We start from the raw sequence: 19,449 nt of genomic DNA on the forward strand, positions 1-19,449 counted from the left end.
TAGCCCTGACTGGCGGGGTCCGACTCCCGGGACCCGCCAATCAGCTGTTTGAAGGGGCCGCAGCACTCGTACGAGAGCTGCTTCCCCTTCATTCCGGTCACACTGTGAATCGGTGTCAGCTATTCACAGTGTGAGCGAGTAGTGAAATGAAGGGGAAACAGCTGTCGTACGAGAGCTGCGGCCCCTTCAAAACAGCTGATTGGCGGGTCCCGGGAGACGGGAGACGGACCCCGACACATCAGCTATTGATGGCCTATCCTGAGGATAGGCCATCAATGTTTAGGGACTGGACAACCCCTTTAAGCCTACGATGTAGCAGTCCTAGAGGGCCCATGAGACAGGATCACAGATTGTGTGATCCTGTCTGCTGGGCCCTGTATCTAAGCCAATCACATGGTAGGCTTAGATACATGGCCCATGTGTGATCCTCTCTGATGGGCCCTGTATATAAGCCTATCACACTGTAGGTTTAGATACAGGTCCCCAGCACACAGTAATCTTATACTGTATAAGATTACTGTCTGCTGGACCCTGTATCTAAGCCTACCTTGTGGTAGGCTTAGATACAGGGTCACACAGACAGTATCACACATGGTCCCTGTATCTAGGCCTAACACATGTGTTACTAATCGTTTTTCTTGTGTGTTTTCTTACAGGTTCGGTCGTTGGACTACGTCGGATTCCAGGACTACTTCGATGACTGCTTTTTTTATTATCAATAAAATGGTTAATGAGGGTTGTGTGGTTTATTTTTATTTCAATAAAATATTTTTTCTATGTCTGTGTTTTTTTTAAAACTTTATTATTACCGCCTTAGTAATGGCCGCCGGCTGAGTGACAGCGTCCATTGCTAAGGCGGGGCTTAGTGTTAGCCGGTGCAGAGGCTAACACTAACCCCCTTTATTACCCCGGTACCCACCGCCACCAGGGGTGCTGAGAAGAGCCGGGTATGATCCAGTACTTCACCATCTGTAGTGATGGTCGGCCACTGGGGTGGCCGCAGGCTGGTATTATCAGTAATGGAAAGGCCAAAAACAGTGGCCCTTCCCACCCTGGTAATGCTAGGCTGCTGCTGCTTTATTGTATCTGGCTGGTTATGAAAAATGGGGGGGATCCCACGTCATTTTAAAAAAAATAATTGGAAAGAACGATGTGGGGTCCCCCCTAATTTTCATAACCAGCCAGATGCAACACAGCAGCAGCAGGCAGCATTACCACTGTTTTGGCCTTCCCCAGCCTAATACTACCAGCCTGCGGCCACCCCGGTGTCTGACCGTCACTGCAGATGGTCGGGTACTGGTTCGTACCCGGCTCTTCCCAGCACCAGGGTGGTGGTGGGTACCGGGGTAATAATGGGGGTTAGTGTTGGCCTCTGCACCTGCTAACATTAAGCCCGCCTTAGTAATGGAGGTTGACAATCAGCCAACGGCCATTACTAAGGCGGTGATAATAACGTTTAAATAGATACAAGCACATAGAAAAAATATTTTATTGAAATAAAAAAACACAACCCTCATTAACCATTTTATTTTATTGAGAATAAAAAAACGCCGTCATTTAAGTCCTCGTATCCGAAGTCCAACTACCGAACTTGTAAAAAAACACAAACACACAAAAATAATCAGTAACGCATAAAGAAGCAAAATTATTATTCTTACCTTTCCTGGGTCCAGCGCTGGAGCCGCAATGTCAACGAGCTGAGTCCTGTATCTAATTCGATCATGTGTGATACTGTCTGCTGAGTTACTGTATCTAATCCTATCATGTGTGATACTGTCTGCTGAGCCAATGTATCTAATCCTATCATGTGTGATACTGTCTGCTGAGCCACTGTATCTAATCCTATCATGTGTGATACTGTCTGCTGAGCCACTGTATCTAATCCTATCATGTGTGATACTGTCTGCTCAGCCACTGTATCTAATCCTATCATGTGTGATACTGTCTGCTGAACCGCTGTATCTAATACTATCATGTGTGATACTGTCTGCTGAGCCAATGTATCTAATCCTATCCATAGTTGATAGGGTCGTAGTGCTATAGATATGCTATGCTGTTTTTAAGGGGGTGCAGCACTTTATTCCAGTCACTTGCTCACACTGAATCGCCGACACACCACGATTCACAGTGTGAGCATCTGATCGGAATTAAGGGGAAGCTGCGCTCGTACGAATAGCTGATTGCAGGGCTCGGCAGTCGGACCCATCAGCTATTGATGGCCTATCCTAAGGATAGGCCATCAATTTTTAGGGACTGGACAACCCGGGCCCCAGCAAGCTACTTAGCCTCCTCTTCGGCTCCGGCCGCACCGGAGGTCTCCTGACTCCATCCAGTGCCGTGACGTTATGCGCGGCGCACAGCGTTTTGACTTCATGATGCAAAGACTCGTCAGAAGCTGCGCTCCGGAACAGGAGGGTAAGTATACTGTCAGTTACTACAGTAACAGGGACCCTTGTAGTTTATTACATAGGCCCCAGTTACTACAGTAACTTTTTATAGATGTGGCGCGGTCGAAATTGCGACTGCAGCGACCCCTATAGTTACGCCACTGTTTGGAGCCGTAACACGGACATGTGCATGAGCCGTTAGTTTAGCACAAACTATTCCGTAATACGCTTTTCGTGTGGTGGGGAATACAGTACAGCGAAACACCACCAGGTAAAGTGTAGTAAATCTCTAACCGTTCATGTAAGAGGCCATAATACTTTTTCCAACACAAACTTAAATAAAAGTGGTTGCGGGGCTTCATTAATATGGCATAACTGCATGCAGAAATCTGCCCCAATGGTTTGACATAACATGGTCTATATCAGGGGTCTCAAACTCGGCAGGGTAAGTGGGCCGCATATAGAAAAAATGGGAAGTTGACGGGCCGCATTACTTTCAAATTTGATACAATACAAAGTTATTGTTAATAAATTACTTATTTGAACTACTATAACACTATATTATTATAATAATAATAATACTACATTACTATAAAATTAATACTACATTACTATAATAATACCGCTAGGTTTAAAATTTGAGCTATTTCTCCACGTGCTTATTTCAACAATCCAGTTTTCCAGTTTGTGTCGCTAAATGCAGTCTGGCAGCTCAGTTGGCAGCGTTTGGCAGACACACATGTCAAGATTGGGCAGCCCCTTTTTAGATAGTGCCACAGTGCCCTCTGTAGATGCTGCCGCAGTGCCCTCTGTGGATGCTGCCGCAGTGCCCTCTGTGGATGCTGCCGTAGTTCCCTCTGTGGATGCTGCCGCAGTTCCCTCTGTGCATGCTGCCGCAGTGCCCTCTTTGGATGCTGCCGCAGTGCCCTCTGTGGATGCTGCCGCAGTGCCCTCTGTGGATGCTGCCGCAGTGCCCTCTGTGGATGCTGCCGCAGTGCCCTCTGTGGATGCTGCCGCTGTGCCCTCTGTGGATGCTGCCGCAGTCCCCTCTGTAGATGCTGCCACAGAGTCCTCTGAAGATGCTACAACAGAGTCCTATGTAGAAGCTGTCACAGTGTCCTCTGTAGATAATGCAACACACCCCTAGATAATGCCACAGTGCCCTCTGTAGATAATGCAACAGTGCCCTCTGTAGATAATGCAACACACCCCTAGATATTGCCACAGTGTCCTCTGTACATACTGCCACAGTGCCCTCTGTAGATGCTGCCACAGTGCCCACCATAGATGCTGCTACAGTGCCCACCGTAGATGCTACCACAGCACCCTCCGCAGATGCTGCCACAACACCCTCCGCAGATGCTGCCACAACACCCTCCGCAGATGCTGCCACAGTGATGTCAGGGGCTTGCCCAGAGCTGGAGTATCGGAGCAGAGCCGCTTCTAGCACTCTGCCTGGGATTCCAGCTCTGCTCCTGACATCACTGTCCATATATGGACAGAGATGTCAGGGGCAACCCCAGAGCTGGAGTCCCGGGCAGAGCGCTAGTAGGCTCTTCCTGGGACTCCAGCTGTGGTCCTGACATCACTGGGACTCCTGCTCTGGGGAAGCCCCTGACATCATTGTCGATGTATGGATAGTGATGTCAGGGTATTCCACAGAGTCCCGGAGCAGAGCCCATACTAGCGCTCTGCCCGGGACTCCGCTCTGGGCAAGACCCTGCACACTGTCCATATTTGGACAGCGATGTCAGGGATTTCCACAGTCCCGGAGCAGAGCCTGTACTAGAGCTCTGCACTGGACTCCGGCTCTGGGGAAGCCCCAGACATCGCGTGTCCAAACATGGACACCAATGTCAGGGAATTCTACAGAGTCCCGGAGCAGAGCCGATACTAGCGCTCTGCTCGGGACTCCGCTCTGGGGAAGACCCTGACACACTGTCCATATATGGACAGCGATGTCAGGGAATTCCACAGAGTCCTGGAGCAGAGCCTGTACTAGCGCTCTGCCCGGGACTCCGCTCTGGGGAAGACCCTGCACACTGTAAATATATGGACAGCGATGTCAGAGATTTCCACAGAGTCCCGGAGCAGAGCCTATACTAGAGCTCTGCACTGGACTCCGGCTCTGGGGAAGCCACAGACATCGCGAGTCCAAACATGGACAGCGATGTCAGGGAATTCCACAGAGTCCCGGGGCAGAGCCTATACTAGTGCTCTGCCCGGTCTTCCCCTGCCCGGGACTCCGCTCTGGGGAAGACCCTGACACACTGTCCCTATATAGACAGCGATGTCAGGGAATTCCACAGAGGAGCAGAGCCTGTACTAGCGCTCTGCACGGGACTCTGGGGAAGCCCCAGACATCGCTGTTCATATGTGGACAGCGATGTCAGGGAATTCCAGAGTCTCGGAGCAGAGCCGATACTAGCGGCTCTGTGTCCCGCGGGCCGCAGATGACAACCCCTGGTCTATATACAGCACTGATCTGGTACAAATTGTAAAGCAAAACCGTTGCAAACATAATATACCAAGATACTGGAGAGAACCCTGCCCATATTAGCTTACCCTTCAGGACTGGGCCTGTTTTGGCCTTGAGGCCAAAGCTGATTTTTTCAAATCTGACTTGTGTTACTTTATGTGGTAATAACTTGAGAATGCTTTTACCTATGTAAGCGATTCTGAGATCATTTTCTTGTGACATATTGTAGTTTATGTTAGTAAAAATTGGTTGATAAATTCAATATGTATTTGTAAAAACTCAAAACATTTTGTGAACATTTGCATTTTTCTCAATTTAAATGTATCTGTTTGTAAAACAGATCGTAATACCACACAAAATAGTTACTATTTCACATATCCCATATGTCTAGTTTATGTTTGCATCATTTCTTGAACGTCCTTTTATTTTTCTAGGACGTTACCAAGGCTTAGAACTTTAGCAGTAATTTCTCACATTTTCAAGAAAATTTCAAAAGGCTATTTTATCAGGGACCAGTTCAGGTCTAAAGTGGCTTTGAGGAGCCCATATATTAGAAACTCCCATAAGAAACCCCATTTTGAAAACGAAACTCCTTAAAGTATTCAAAACACCATTCAGAAAGTGTTTTAACCTTTTAGGCGTTTCACAGTAATGATTACATTTTCAAATTTCATTTTTTTTTTGCCAAAATTCATTTGTAATACAATTTTTTTCTGTAACACAGAAGGTTTTACCAGAGAAATGCAACTCAATATTTATTGCCCAGATTCTGCAGTTTTTAGAAATATCCCACATGTGGACCTAGTGTGGTAATGGACTGAAACACAAGCCTCAGAAGCAGAGGAGCAACAAGTGGATTTTGGGGCCTCCTTTTTTTTTTTTAGACTATATTTTAGGCACTATGTCAGGTTTGAAGAGGTCTTGTGTTGCCAAAACAATAAAACCCCCCAAAAGTGAACCCAGTTTGGAAACTACACCCCTCAAGGAATTTTTCTAGGGGTATAGTTAGCATTTTGACCACAAAGTTTTTTTGCTAAATATATTTGAATTAGTCTGCAAAAATTAAAATCTCCTTTTTTTCTGAAAAAAAACCAGGTTTTTTTCTCATTTTTGCGAGGATTAAGGAGAAAAAGCAACTTATAAAGCAATTTCTCTCAATTATTGAAAAACCCCATATGTGTTAATAAACTGCTGTTTTAACCCATGGCAGGGCTCAGGAGGAAGGGAGCGCCATTTGGATTTTGGAGCGCAGATTTTGGTGGAATGGTTTTCGGTGCCATGTCGCGTTTGCAATGCACTGGAGGGACCAAAACAGTGGAAACCACCCAAAAGTGATCCCATTTTGGAAACTACACCCCTGAAGGAATTATTTTAGGGGTATAGTTAGCATTTTGAAGCAACAGGTTTTTTTTCAAAATTTATTTGAATTAGTCTGTAAAAAGGAAAATCTTTTTTTTTTCTGAATAAACAGAGTTTTCAAAATTTTGGCAGGAATAAAAGGAGAAAAAGCATCCCAAAATTTGTAAAGATATTTCTCTCGATTACGGCAATACCCTCTATGTGGTAATAAACTGCTGTTTGGACCCATGGCAGGGCCCATAGTTTTTTTTTGCAATCTTGTGAAAATCTGGCGTGAAAAAAGAACATTTAACATTTTTTCACAAATGCTTCAATTATAGGATACATTTTTCAGACACAGAGCATGCAAGTGAAGAAAAGCACTTCAACATTAATTAACCTATTTGTACAGAGTTCAGAGATACCCCCAAAGTGGTCCAAATATGTTGTGTGGACACATGGCAGTGTCTGGAAGTGAAGGAGCAGCCTTAGATTTTCAGGGCACAAGTTTCGCATGAGACTCTGAGCCCCCATAATGATGGAAAAACCCCAAAAATGACCCCACTACATCCCTCGAAGAATTTATCTAGGGATGTGATCACTTTTTTTACCACACTTTTTTTTGCAAAATCTTGTGTTTATCTGGCGTGAAAAAAACTATTTTAATTTTTCTCACAAATTTTTCATTTATAGGACAGATTGTTCACAGCATGCAAGTGAGGAAAAGTACCTCAACATTTATTGGCCTATTTGTACTGAGTTCAGAGATCCCCAAAGTGGACACATGGCAGTGCCTGGAGGTGAACGAGCGGCCTTCGATTTTCAGGGCCCAAGTTTTGTATGATTGGTTCAACAGCCCCATTTGATCTTTGAAGAGACTCTGAGCCCCCAGAACAATTGAAAACCCCCAGAAATAACCCCATTTCAAAACCTACCCCACTCAAAGAATTTATCTAGGGGTGTGATCACTTTTTTGACCGCACAGTTTTTTGGCAGAATCTTGTGGAAGTCTGGTGTGAAAAAAAACGACTTTCAATCTTTTCACAAATGCTTCATTTATTGGACAGATTTTTCAGACAGAGTATGCAAGTGAAGAAAAGAACCTCAACATTTATCAGGCTAGTTTAGAGTTTAGAAATACCCCTCAAATTTGCCCTAATCTGCTGTTGTTGGACATATGGTAGGGCCAGAAAGTATTGGAACACCATAAGGCCTTATTTTAACTGGATGATTTTTGGGCACATGTCATATTTGAATAGGCCTAAAAAATTGTGCAGCTACTACACCTTATTACAAATCCTAGTAATTCATCTAGGGGTATAATGAGAATTTTTTATTTTGTTATGGGAGATGTTCAATTTTTAAATGGTGAAATGCTTATGGTAAATGAAAGGGATGGATAAAAATAAAATTTTGAACTCCAGAGAGGTGTGATATATCTGGAAGCAGACCTTCATACACAGTCCGAGGTGGGAGGGACAGGTGCTGCACTGGTATGTCGTGTCTTTTCTTATGCCTCTTCTGGCACATGCACGACACCTTTTCTGGGGGCGGCTTTTTTTCGCTGTGGGCGGCAATTCACCAAAAATGTGCTGCCCTAGAACTATCCTGGGGACATCAGTACTTGCAGAGGTAGAACTTTCTCCTACCTCTGCCACATCACCAAAGAGAAGGGATTTGATTACCTTCTCCTGGTATTTAAAGGAACAGTGTCATCACAAATAATTTTTTTATATGTTAAAGATGTTAGTGCCTTAATATAAACGTTTATTTTCATTTGTGTGTTTGTGTTTTACTGTTTCTTATTTTTACACTTTTTCTTCCCTATGGGGGCTGCCGTTTTTTGTTCCATTTCTGTGTGTGTCGATTAACGACACACACAGACATGGAATACGGCAGCCACAGTCCCATAGGGACTGTGAACGGCTCCCGTCCCATTGACTGCCGTGTACGGCGTCTGTGTGGGAACTGCGCATGCGCCGCTCCCACACAGTCCTATTCGAAATTGGCGCCGTCCGGCGCCATTTTCCTGTGGACCGGAAGTCGCGGCCGGACAGTAATATTACTACTTCCGGTCGCGGCTTCCGGACTTGTGCACATGGAACAGCGGCAGCAAAGGGAGCGGACGGGCCGGAGGGAGCCGCGGCGGCAGGAGCAGGTAAGAGATTTCAATGTATGTTAGTGTTTGTGTGTGTTTACTACTGTATGTAAACCTACTACACTGTGGGTTACCTCAAAAAATGGCGACACACAGTGTAGGAGGTTAAACCTTTCAAACCCCTCGTTTATCCCGGCACTAGCCAGGATAAAGGAGGGGGGGATGCTGAGAGCTCACTAGAGCGAGGGCTTTTAACCCAACGTTGCAATGCTGCAATTTTGGGAACAGCTCCATCTAGTGACCAAAAATGGGTAGTATTATAAATTAGAAATAATTTATAATATTTCCTGGACTCGTGCAAAAAAAAAAAAAAAATTTGAACAATGTTTAATCACCCACACACTAAATGTTTAATTTTTTTTAAAAAAACATGTTTTTCTGGCAACACATTCCCTTTAAGGTATGTCCCCTCCTGACCTGAGTGCTCCGGTAAATTACAAACGAGTTGTACAATGCCATTTGGACAAAGTATACCGTCAGTTTTTTATACCAAATTTTGGATTTCCGGATGTCATTGTGCGGTTTGAGCATATGGTCAGAAAGGTCCACTCCCCCCATAAATTTATTGTACGTCTGGATGCAGACAGGCAGTGACGTGGTGGTGGATGTTGCACCAGACACAGGGAGCAGGTGGCATCATGGATTGATGTCAGCATTAGGACATCCTGCTTGTCCCTGAATATTAGAAAAAGCACCCCTTCGCTATGGAGTGCCCTGCTCTCCCTACGCTGTAGGGTTTGGCTGAGAAGGGTTTTTGGAGTGGTCGTTGGCTTTTGCGGACCGTCCCACACGCCACTGTGTTTTGCTCCACCATGCATTTGAAAAGGGGTACACGTGTGTACCAGTTGTCTATAGAATAGTGATACCCCTGATTAAACAGTGGGTGCAGGAGGTCCCAGACAATCTTGACAGACAGTTTGGTGGCTCAATGTAACTGTCACATCCCTCGTGAATTTTAAAATTGTGTGTGTAGCCCGACTTGGACTCGCACAATTTATACATTTTTATGCCGTAACTGCCTGGCACGCATGTTAGGCAAATATTGTCTGAATTTCACCCTTCCCTTGAAATGCACCAGAGATTCGTCAATGGCAATTTCTCTTTAAGGGGTATAGGAAGATGAAAATTTCTGGGCCAAATGTGAAATAAGGGGTCTCGTTTTGTATAGACGGTTGAAATTGGGGTCATCCTGGGGGGGGGGGGGGGTGGCACTGGGAATTATCATTGTAGAGAATAAACTTTTGTATTGCCTCAAAATGAGCCCTTGGCATTGTGTTGCGGTATAAGGGGCAGTGGTACAGGATATCTATGAACCAATAGGCTTTCAGCGATGGCTACCTTGTTAGGCCCATATTCAGAACCAATCCCCAGTACTGCAGCATTTCTGCTGTATTGGTGTTATGCCACCTGTATGGCCTGGCATGAAAACTAGTGGGGTTCGCATCAATAAATTGTTGAGCATAGAGATTTGTCTTCCCAACTATTTTTTCCACAATGCTGACGAAAAAAAAAGAGTTTAAAAACTCAATTTCGGACAGCCCTGCTGTCTGAACATGAACCCATGCATCAGCAGTAAAGTCTGGTACTTGAGGGGTGTAGGAATTTGGGGGAAACCAATTAGGTGCAGGTGTAATGTGAACGCTAACACTCCTCCGAATGCGAGGAGGTTACTCGTGTCGCTTGAGGAGGACAGAACAAAAGCCGACCCAGCATCACTCGCACTCTGTGTCCGATGCGAGCATCTCATACGCATCCTCTGTGGTAAATGATTTGCAGGCCATTTTTATTATTTATGTACAGTAAATGTATATGTACACTTGTATAAGGGTGGATAAGGATATGCGGCGCTTGCACCATTACATAACAGCGACCGAGGTTGCAAGAGCTGCATATCCTTATCGACGGACGTAATCCGTGTATGAAGAAGGTCAAATGTAAAGACTGAAACGTTAAACCTATTTTTGGATTACTACTTTTCGCTATATGTGAATTAAAATATCACTTATTGCATAAATACCTTGGAGTGCTGAGTTCCCATTTTTTTAGTGTACGTTAGTGTTAGTAGTTAGTGTTTTATGTAAAAAAAAAAAAAGACAAAAATGTTATATTATTTTTTTTGTATACAGCTCTCGACAGTATACAAGTGTACATATACATTTACTGTACATAGATAATAAAAGTGGCCTGCAAAACATTTACCGCAGAGGATGCGTATGAGATGCTCGCATCGGACACAGAGAGTGCGAGTGATGCTGGGTCGGCTTTTGTTCTCAAGTGACACGAGGAACCTCCTCGCATTCGGCGGAGGGTTAGCATTCCCATTACACCTGCACCTAATTGGTTTCCCCCAAATTCCTACACCCCTCAAGTACCAGACTTTACTGCTGCTGCATGGGTCCATGTTCAGACAGCAGGGCTGTCCGAAATTGAGTTTTTAAACGCTTTTTTTTTTTTCGTCAGCATTGTGCTAAAAATTGTTGGAAAGACAAATCTCTGTGCTCAACAATTTATTGATGCGAACCCCACTAGTTTTCATGCCAGGCCATACAGGTGGCATAACACCAATACAGCAGAAATGCTGCAGTACTGGGGATTGGCTCTGGATATGGGCCTAACAATGCAGCCATTGCTGAGGGCCTATTGGTCCATAGATATTCTGTACCACTGCATGCTCTGAACAATCTGTCCTATAAATGAAGCGCCATTACCTGAAGTCGCAAGCGCTGTATATCCTTATCCACGGACGTAATCCGTGTCTGAAGAAGGTCGGATGTAAAGACCGAAACGTTAAACCTATTTTTGGATTACTACTTTTCGCTATATGTGAAATAAAATATGACTTATTGCATAAATACATTGGAGGGGCTGAGTTACCATTTTCTATACGTTGGCGTGGAAGCCTACTCACGCTCGCTTGAAACACGGAGTGCTGCGGGATCAAGAAAGTACTAACGTACACTAATATATATTTTTAATTTTATAACACTAAAACTGACTAACGGTTATGGAATTGCAAGTTGAGCGACAGCCAGCACGGTTTTACTAAGGACAGAAGTTGTCAAACCAACCTGATTGGTTTTTATGAAGAGGTGAGCAGAAGGCTAGACAGAAGGGCCGCTGTGGATATAGTGTTTTTGGACTTTGCAAAGGCAATTGACACAGGCCCTCATAGACGTCTGATGGGTAAATTAAGGACTATAGGTTTAGAAAGTATAGTTTGTAATTGGTTTCAGAATTGGCTCAAGGACGGTATACAGAGGTTGTGATCAATGATTCCTACTCTGAATGGTCCCCGGTTATAAGTGGTGTACCCCAGGGTTCCGTGCTGGGACCACTATTATTCAACTTATTTATTAATGATATAGAGAATGGGATTAATAGCACTATTTCTATTTGTGCAGATGACACCAAGCTATGTAGTATTGTTCAGTCTATAGAAGATGTTAGTAAATTACTAGCTGATTTGGACGCACTGAGTGTTTGGGTATCCTCTTGGCAAATGAGGTTTAATGTAGATAAATGTAAAGTTATGCATCTGGGTACCAACAATCTGTATGCATCATATGTCCTAGGGGGAGATACACTGGGAGAGTCACTTGTTGAGAAGGATCTGGGTGTACTTGTAGATCATAAACTAAATAACAGCATGCAAGGTCAATCAGCTGCTTCAAAGGCCAACACAATATTGTCGTGTATTAAAAGAGGCATGGATTCACGGGACAGGTATTGAATATTACCACTTTACAAAGCATTAGGGTATGTGCACACACACTAATTACGTCCGTAATTGACGGACGTATTTCGGCCGCAAGTACCGGACCGAACACAGTGCAGGGAGCCGGGCTCCTAGCATCATAGTTATATACGATGCTAGGAGTCCCTGCCTCTCTGCAGGACAACTGTCCCGTACTGTAATCATGTTTTCAGTACGGGACAGTAGTTCCACGGAGAGGCAGGGACTCCTAGCATCGTATATAACTATGATGCTAGGAGCCCGGCTCCCTGCAGTGGGTTCGGTCCGGTACTTGCGGCCGAAATACGTCCGTCAATTACGGACGTAATTAGTGTGTGTGCACATACCCTCAGTGCAGCCTCATCTAAAATATGCAGTTCAGTTTTGGGCTCCAGTTCATAGAAAGGATGCCCTGGAGTTGGAAAAAATACAAAGAAGAGCAACGAAACTAATAAGGGGCATGGAGAATCTAAGTTATGAGGAAAGATTAATAGAATTAAACCTATTTAGTCTTGAAAAGAGACGACTAAGGGGGGACATGATTAACTTCTATAAATATATGAATGGCCCATACAAAAAAATATGGTGAAATCCTGTTCCATGTAAAACTCCCTCAAAAAACAAGGGGGCACTCCCTTCGTCTGGAGAAAAAAAGGTTCAATCTGCAGAATTGACAAGCCTTCTTTACTGTGAGAACTGTGAATCTATGGAATAGCCGACCGCAGGAGCTGGTCACAGCAGGAACAGTAGATGGCTTTAAAAAAGGCTTAGATAATTTCCTAGAATGAAAAAAATATCAGCTCCTATGTCAATGTGTAGAAATTTTTGTCTTAGCAGAGTTCAGTGTTGGTTAAGAGGTGCAATGGAGGCAAACCCGAACAAGATAACCAGCCAGCCAGAGGGTAAACAAAGCCCAAAACAGAGCAAGTGGAAATCAGGTACAGCAAAGGTCAGAACCAGCCGTGAGCAGATAATAAAAATTTGTAAACAAAGGGTTAACGAGAGACAAGCCAAGGTCAGAGCTTGATCAAAACACCTGAAGACTAGAAAAACAGACAATGGTAGTAGTTCACCCATAGGACAAATTCGAGGAGTCTTAGCGCAAGCAGAAAGAAATCACATAGGAAATCACATCACGAGACAAAGACGGCCACCAATAGAGCCGCAAGACTAATTTTTTAGTACCAGTTATCCCTGGATAGCCACATAAAACAGAATCATTTAAGTCATTGAGCAAACGAAATCTGAACTGAGGAGGTACAAACAACTTCCGAACAGGAATGAGTTGCTTACATTCTTTAATCTCAGTTGCAAGATCAGGTGAAATTGCAGAAACCACTATGTCCTTAGATAAAATAGGTTCAGGAAGAATGTTGGGGACCTGTGAGGAACAGAACTTCGAGATAATGTGTCGGCCCTGAAATATTTAGACCCGGGTCTGTAGGTTACAATAAAGTCAAACTTGGTAAAGAACAAGGCCCACCTAGCCTGTCTGGGATTGAGTCTTTTGGCTGATTCTAAAAAAAGTTAGGTTTTTATGGTCAGTCAGTACAGTAATTTGATGTCTAGCTCCCTCTAGAAAGTCACGCCACTCGTCAAATGCCCACTTAATAGCAAGAAGCACATGATTACCTATATAATCATTTTTTTCAGTGGAAAAAAGTTTGCGAGCAAAAAAAGCACAGGGACACGAAACAGTTAAAACGGAAGACCCTTGCGACAACACAGCCCCTACACCTTTTTCTGAGGCATCAACTTCAACAATAAAGGGACTAGAAAGGTCAGGTTGAACAAGTAGAGGCGCTTCCATAAAATAAAAATTCTGAATACATTTTCGGTAATAATTAGCAAATCCCAAGAACCTTTGCAGAGCTTTTAGTGAAGTGGGTTGAATCCAATCAAGAATTGCCTGAACCTTCGCGGAGTCCATACAAAAATCATGAGGAGACACCACATATCCCAGGAAGTTAACTTCCTGAACTCCAAAAAGAAATTTTTCAAATTTCGCGTAAGGACAATTTTCCCTCAGTACTTGAAAGATGGACCATAAATGTTGAACATGAGAGGACCAATCGGAAGTAAACACAAGAATATCGTCCACCACAAAGCGTCCAATAATATTTCTGAAAATATCATTAACCAGGTTTTGAAAAACCATTGGAGCATTACTTAAACCAAAACGCATGACCAAGGGAGGCGTGGCTTAACGCGCTTGCGATTTGAAGCATCTAGATTGAGCTCCTGACCGTGTTCTAGCAAAATGGGAGATAACCTGCTGAAAATGGGGAGGGCAAAAACCAGAGGCTCTCTCAAAGGTTCCCAGACGATTGGAGCCTCAGATGTTCCGATTAGGACATTTTTCCAGCCGCTACAGGAAGCACCGTTGTCAACAGACAGTGAGTCGGGCGGGGACATGGTTCCGCCAGCGTCATCTTACCCAGCTCTGGATGCAGCAATGCTTTTGGCTTATGGCGTATGGATATGTCAAATGTCGGGAAGGGGTAAAACCCCTAGATGAATACCTAGGATTTGTAATATGGTGTAGTATCTGCACAATTTTTTAGGCCTATACAAATATGACATGTGCCCAAAAATCATCCAGTTAAAATAAGGCCTTATGGTGTTCCAATACTTTCTGGCCCTGCCATATGTCCAACAGCAGCAGATTAGGGCAAATTTGAGGGGTATTTCTAAACTCTAAACTAGCCTGATAAATGTTGAGGTTCTTTTCTTCACTTGCATACTCTGTGTCTGAAAAATCTGTCCAATAAATGAAGCATTTGTGAAAAGATTGAAAGTAGTTTTTTTTCACACCAGATTCCACAAGTGGTGTAGGTTTTTAAATGGGGTAATTTCTGAGGGTTTTCAATTGTTCTGGGGGCTCAGAGTCTCTTCAATGAAAATTGAAGGCCGCTCCTTCACCTCCAGGCGCTGCCATGTGTCCACACAACATATTTGGACCACTTTGGGAGGATCTCTGAACTTGGTACAAACAGTAGAAACAAATGTTGAGGTACTTTTCTTCACTTGCATGCTCTGAACAATCTGTCCTATAAATGAAGCGCCATTACCTAACTGAGGTCGCAAGCGCTGTATATCCTTATCCACGGACGTAATCCGTGTCTGAAGAAGGTCGAATGTAAAGACCGAAACGTTAAACCTATTTTTGGATTACTACTTTTCGCTATATGTGAAATAAAATATGACTTATTGCATAAATACATTGGAGGGGCTGAGTTACCATTTTCTATACGTTGGAGTGGAAGCCTACTCACGCTCGCTTGAAACACGGAGTGCTGCGGGATCAAGAAAGTACTAACGTACACTAATAAATATTTTTAATTTTATAACACTAAAACTGACTAACGGTTATGGAATTGCAAATTGAGCGACAGCCAGCACGGTTTTACCAAGGACAGAAGTTGTCAAACCAACCTGATTTGTTTTTATGAAGAGGTGAGCAGAAGGCTAGACAGAAGGGCCGCTGTGGATATAGTGTTTTTGGACTTTGCAAAGGCAATTGACACAGTCCCTCATAGAAGTCTGATGGGTAAATTAAGGACTATAGGTTTAGAAAGTATAGTTTGTAATTGGTTTCAGAATTGGCTCAAGGACGGTATACAGAGGTTGTGATCAATGATTCCTACTCTGAATGGTCCCCGGTTATAAGTGGTGCATCTGGGTACCAACAATCTGTATGCATCATATGTCCTAGGGGGAGATACACTGGGAGAGTCACTTGTTGAGAAGGATCTGGGTGTACTTGTAGATCATAAACTAAATAACAGCATGCAAGGTCAATCAGCTGCTTCAAAGGCCAACACAATATTGTCGTGTATTAAAAGAGGCATGGATTCACGGGACAGGTATTGAATATTACCACTTTACAAAGCATTAGTGCAGCCTCATCTAAAATATGCAGTTCAGTTTTGGGCTCCAGTTCATAGAAAGGATGCCCTGGAGTTGGAAAAAATACAAAGAAGAGCAACGAAACTAATAAGGGGCATGGAGAATCTAATTTATTAGGAAAGATTAATAGAATTAAACCTATTTAGTCTTGAAAAGAGACGACTAAGGGGGGACATGATTAACTTCTATAAATATATGAATGGCACATACAAAAAAATATGGTGAAATCCTGTTCCATGTAAAACTCCCTCAAAAAACAAGGGGGCACTCCCTTCGTCTGGAGAAAAAAAGGTTCAATCTGCAGAATTGACAAGCCTTCTTTACTGTGAGAACTATGAATCTATGGAATAGCCGACCGCAGGAGCAGGGACAGTAGATGGCTTTAAAAAAGGCTTAGATAATTTACTAGAATGAAAAAAATATCAGCTCCTATGTCAATGTGTAGAAATTTTTGTCTTAGCAGAGTTCAGTGTTGGTTAAGAGGTGCAATGCAGGCAAACCCGAACAAGATAACCAGCCAGCCAGAGGGTAAACAAAGCCCAAAACAGAGCAAGTGGAAATCAGGTACAGCAAAGGTCAGAACCAGCCGTGAGCAGATAATAAAAATCTGTAAACAAAGGGTTAACGAGAGACAAGCCAAGGTCAGAGCTTGATCAGAACACCAGAAGACTAGAAAAATCACAAGCAAAGACCAGGTGGAGAAACCCTGATATAAATAAAATCCCACACCTAATTGGCAAAAAGATAGGGAAAATAGATAGGCTCAAAGTAAAACAGAACCGCAGAGAAACTAGAACAGTAGTCATGGTGATCTTAAGGGAACATACGTTTTCCTAACAGCACCCCCCCTTTCTACAAGGGGCCACCAGACCCTTAAACCTCCACCTAGGTTCCAAAGGAAACTTTGAATAATTTTTTTTAAACTAAACAACTAGCATGTACTGTATGGGCAGGAATCCAAGTTTGTACTCCTGGCCCATACCCTTTCCATTGCACCATGTACTGTAGAGTCCCCCTGACCCTTCTAGAATCCACAATCCTCTGAACCTCAAACTCCCTATCTCCTTCTACCTGAACTGGAGGAGGAGGTTTCCTGAGTGGATTAGATGGTGGAAAAAAGTTGTTTAGGAGATTTCTGAAGCACATCATGAATTCCTATAAAATGGAGGAGGAGCCAGACAAAAAAATAACGGTTAATAATTTTAACAATTTCATATGGACCAATAAACCTAGGGGCAAACTTACGAGGAGATACTTTCAGTCGCAGATTTTTAGTAAAAAGCCACACCTTTTGACCCACACTAAACACAGGACACACCGTACGTTTTTTGTTTAGCATTTTTCTTTTGAATAACTTGGGAGTTCTCCAGGTTCAATTGAACCAGAGCCCAAACTGTGCATAGTTTATTTAATTCAACTTCTACCTCTCTACCTCACTAGAGAAGGCGGAAAATTAACCAAAACGAGGCTGAAAACTATAATTACAGAAAAATGGCGAGGTATCAAGAGACACATGGTGGCGATTATTTATAGCAAACTATGCTAAAGGAAGATATAAGTCCCATTCAACCTGGTTATCAGCACTATAACACTTAAGATATTGTTCCAAGGTTTGATTAAAACGCTCAGTTTGACCATTGGTCTCAGGGTGAAATGCCGAAGAAAAAGATAACTGTACACCAAGTTTCTTACAGAATGCTCTCCGGAAGCTAGCCACAAATTGTACACCTATCAGAGACAATATATTCCGGAATAATGTAGACGAACCAGTTGATCAATAAATAATTTAGACAAAGTTCTGGAATCAGGGAGCTGCGGCAATGGAATGCAATGACACATTTTACTGAAACGGTCCACCACAACCCAAATGACAGTTTTCCCTTCAGAGGGAGGCAAATCGGTGATAAAATCCATAGACAGAGGAGACCAAGGTTTCTGTGGAACAGACAATGGTAGTAGTTCACCCATAGGACAAATTCGAGGAGTCTTAGCGCAAGCAGAAAGAAATCACATAGGAAATCACATCACGAGACAAAGACGGCCACCAATAGAGCCGCAAGACTAATTTTTTAGTACCAGTTATCCCTGGATAGCCACATAAAACAGAATCATGTAAGTCATTGAGCAAACGAAATCTGAACTGAGGAGGTACAAACAACTTCTGAGCAGGAATGAGTTGCTGACATTCTTTAATCTCAGTTGCAAGATCAGGTGAAATTGCAGAAACCACTATGTCCTTAGATAAAATAGGTTCAGGAAGAATGTTGGGGAACTGTGAGGAACAGAACTTCGAGATAATGTGTCGGCCCTGAAATATTTAGACCCGGGTCTGTAGGTTACAATAAAGTCAAACTTGGTAAAGAACAAGGCCCACCTAGCCTGTCTGGGATTGAGTCTTTTGGCTGATTCTAAAAAAAGTTAGGTTTTTATGGTCAGTCAGTACAGTAATTTGATGTCTAGCTCCCTCTAGAAAGTCACGCCACTCGTCAAATGCCCACTTAATAGCAAGAAGCACATGATTACCTATATAATCATTTTTTTCAGTGGAAAAAAGTTTGCGAGCAAAAAAAGCACAGGGACACGAAACAGTTAAAACGGAAGACCCTTGCGACAACACAGCCCCTACACCTTTTTCTGAGGCATCAACTTCAACAATAAAGGGACTAGAAAGGTCAGGTTGAACAAGTAGAGGCGCTTCCATAAAATAAAAATTCTGAATACATTTTCGGTAATAATTAGCAAATCCCAAGAACCTTTGCAGAGCTTTTAGTGAAGTGGGTTGAATCCAATCAAGAATTGCCTGAACCTTCGCGGAGTCCATACAAAAATCATGAGGAGACACCACATATCCCAGGAAGTTAACTTCCTGAACTCCAAAAAGAAATTTTTCAAATTTCGCGTAAGGACAATTTTCCCTCAGTACTTGAAAGATGGACCATAAATGTTGAACATGAGAGGACCAATCGGAAGTAAACACAAGAATATCGTCCACCACAAAGCGTCCAATAATATTTCTGAAAATATCATTAACCAGGTTTTGAAAAACCATTGGAGCATTACTTAAACCAAAACGCATGACCAAGGGAGGCGTGGCTTAACGCGCTTGCGATTTGAAGCATCTAGATTGAGCTCCTGACCGGGTTCTAGCAAAATGGGAGATAACCTGCTGAAAATGGGGAGGGCAAAGACCAGAGGCTCTCTCAAAGGTTCCCAGACGATTGGAGCCTCAGATGTTCCGATTAGGACATTTTTCCAGCCGCTACAGGAAGCACCGTTGTCAACAGACAGTGAGTCGGGCAGGGACATGGTTCCGCCAGCGCCATCTTACCCAGCTCTGGATGCAGCAATGCCTCCTCCGGATCTTGCCGACAGGCCTCAAGAGACCCTAACTACTCCGCTATGGGGTACGGAAATCACAGTAAGAGACTTCCTATGTGTGCTGCCC

This window comes from Rhinoderma darwinii, chromosome 9 (genome assembly GCF_050947455.1).
Source record: "Rhinoderma darwinii isolate aRhiDar2 chromosome 9, aRhiDar2.hap1, whole genome shotgun sequence".
NCBI classification, from domain to species: Eukaryota; Metazoa; Chordata; class Amphibia; order Anura; family Rhinodermatidae; genus Rhinoderma; species Rhinoderma darwinii.